Here is a 2,724-nt window from a genome sequence, read left to right on the forward strand (position 1 = left end):
AAGAGGAAGTCTCTTAGATTTCTTCTAACAAGAAACAGAGCATCCTTTAAGCCCAGGGCATATGTGTAACATTGATTCATGATTGTGTAACATTGTTTTTTCATTGTAATTATTTTTTATTGTATTTATCTTTAAGGTTTATCTCGATTTATGGTAAATGATACTGATTTTCCACCCAAAGTAATGATATCATTTCTTTTAAATGGTTTCGGGGTTTTTTTAAATAAGTGATTTGATTTAAAGGGGTAGAAAGCACAGATCAAAGGAGGATGTGGAAACACTGCCTTTAAGGATTCTGGGTTCCAAGGGCCCTGTTAATTCAGCTGATTAGTTTTTGCCACAGACAACAGGGGTGCAGCCCCACTCTGCCCTCCCAAGGCCATGGGCTTATTCATGCTTCATGCCTTTCTTTGATGCTGCTTTTTCCTTGAAAACTCCGAGGAGCTCCCTATAGGGAGTCATCCAGATATGGGGGAGAAAGCTGTGGGTTCCAGTTCTCCTTTATTTCATTGCCTCATTCCATGACCAAGTCACTCAACCTCCCTGAACCTCAGTTTCCTCATCTGTAAGTTGGCGACAGAGCTGTTATAATAGTGGGTGCTGGGTAACGTAGGGATGGTCTGCCCCAGGCCGACCAGGGCATAAGGACTACATCCTACCGTCCTCGGAGAATGTCACATCTCCCTCCTTCCCTGAAGGAATACCCCATTCAATCCACGCTCCATGATAGCTCTGTGCTTTATATCTTTATAGCATATATTTTCTGCCTGAAGCGGCACCGTTAATGAAAGCTCCAGGGCAGCAGGGGCCATGCCCGCCTTCCTCATGAGAACAGAGGGCATGTCTAGCACTGCAGGCACCTGATAAATGTCATAGAATGAATGATAGCCAATGCCGAGGTTTACCTGTGCTATAGCTTTGCCCAGGTTCCTAGAGATTAGGAGACGGGCGTTGGGTTTGCATTCCTCAAATGGCCAAGACCGAACTGGCCAACCTCTCCCTACTCCTCTCTCTCCTGTTGTATAGAAAAGAGAACAACAGGATACGGTTTGATTTTTTTATGAGTTGTATTATTTTAGTAATTTGAAAATAATTTCAAATAAGAGGGAAAAAAACAACTCTGGGGTTGGCACGTGAAGACTCTGCTCTGTGGCCCATTGTAATGGAGCACACTTTTGGGGACTGTTTTTCTGTCTCTAAGGGGAGTCTTGGAACACCAGCCTGAAATATCCCACGAACATGATGAACATGCATGAGCTTTGAAAAGTTCTGTGGACTTACGATGCCATCTTCTTTCCACGGCCAGAGTGTTCTAGTGTTCTTTTTAAAGCAGATCCAATCTTCCACCTCCATCCCTTATTCTCTCTCTCTATCTGGTTTAAAACACTCCAATGTCTTCCCATTACACAAAAAGTGAAATTTAAACTCCTTACCATGGCCTACAAGGTCTGCCCACCCCTCCAGCTTCATCCACTGTGACCTGCCCCTCATTTTGTGCACCAGCCACACTGGCTTAGGGCTCCTCGTTCTCCCCATCTATCTCAAGACCTTTGCACATTCTGTTCCCTCTGCCTGGAATGCTTTTCCCTCCCTCTTCTCTTCCCCATCCCCTCCACCCATACACTTTATTTCTTCTCTTTTTTTGTGACTCAGCTCAAATTTCCTCAAGGACGCTTCCCAGAGGCCCTAGAACAGCCCCATCCAATAGAACTTTCTGCAATGATGAAAGCACTCCAGTCTGCCCCGTTCGACAGGGTCATCAGTAGCCACATGTGACTCTCGGGCACTTGAAGCGTCTAGTGTCTCCTGAGGAACCGAATTTTTAATTTTAATTAATTTAAATTTAAATCTAAGTATTCGCAAATGGGTGGTGGCTACCAAATGGGACATTATGACTCTAGGATAATGCTGTGTCCCCCTGTTACACACAATCGTGGTTTCTTACATTCCTCCTTCATTGCACCTACCACAGCTTATAATTTATATTTAGCTGTGCAATTGTTTATTCCTCACTAGACCGTAAGTTCCAGAAGAACAAATGCTTTATCTGCTTTGCTACAGTTGTGTCTCTAGCACCTGGCATGGGACCCGGTACATAGTAGGTACATCATAAACATTTGTGGATGGATGGACGGATGGATAAATGAATGGTTAGTGAAAAGAGATACTTGCTTAGCTTGGTGCTTCTGCTAATGAAGTACAGTAATAAAAAGGGTCAGCCCACAGGTCATAAAATTAAAAGTAAGCCAAATTTGTGCTTATAAGAACCATACATTGCCTATGTATAAATAAGCCTCTGTGTGAGCACGTGTGTGCACAAAAGCATAATAATGCAAAGGTTTGCATTTGTGCAGTTATATACAGACACATATGTCCCATGTCTGCGTGTCAGGGTAATGAGGTCACTAAGACACATGCAAAATCACTCAGGAAGGCAGTTTCTATGTCATTACTTTTTATTTTTGAAAGATTTGTCAAACTCTTCACATCGTGGTGAGAGTTTGCATGATTAATAAGAAGCAGCTTTTTCATGAAATGCTTGGAGGTGAACGTTCTCAGCCTGTGAGATCTGACCATCCCATTGACTTTGAAGTTTCTCTTGATTAATAGAAGGAAAAGAGTGGGGAGGGGAGAAAAGAAGGAACATGCTAGAAACTGAGGGCAAGACCCCCCTCCCCGTGACAGCCATCCAAGTGTGGAGAATACAAAAAATAAAAAAAAAAA

The sequence above is a fragment of the Pteropus vampyrus genome, unplaced genomic scaffold (assembly GCF_000151845.1).
Source record: "Pteropus vampyrus isolate Shadow unplaced genomic scaffold, Pvam_2.0 Scaffold185, whole genome shotgun sequence".
NCBI lineage: Eukaryota > Metazoa > Chordata > Mammalia > Chiroptera > Pteropodidae > Pteropus > Pteropus vampyrus.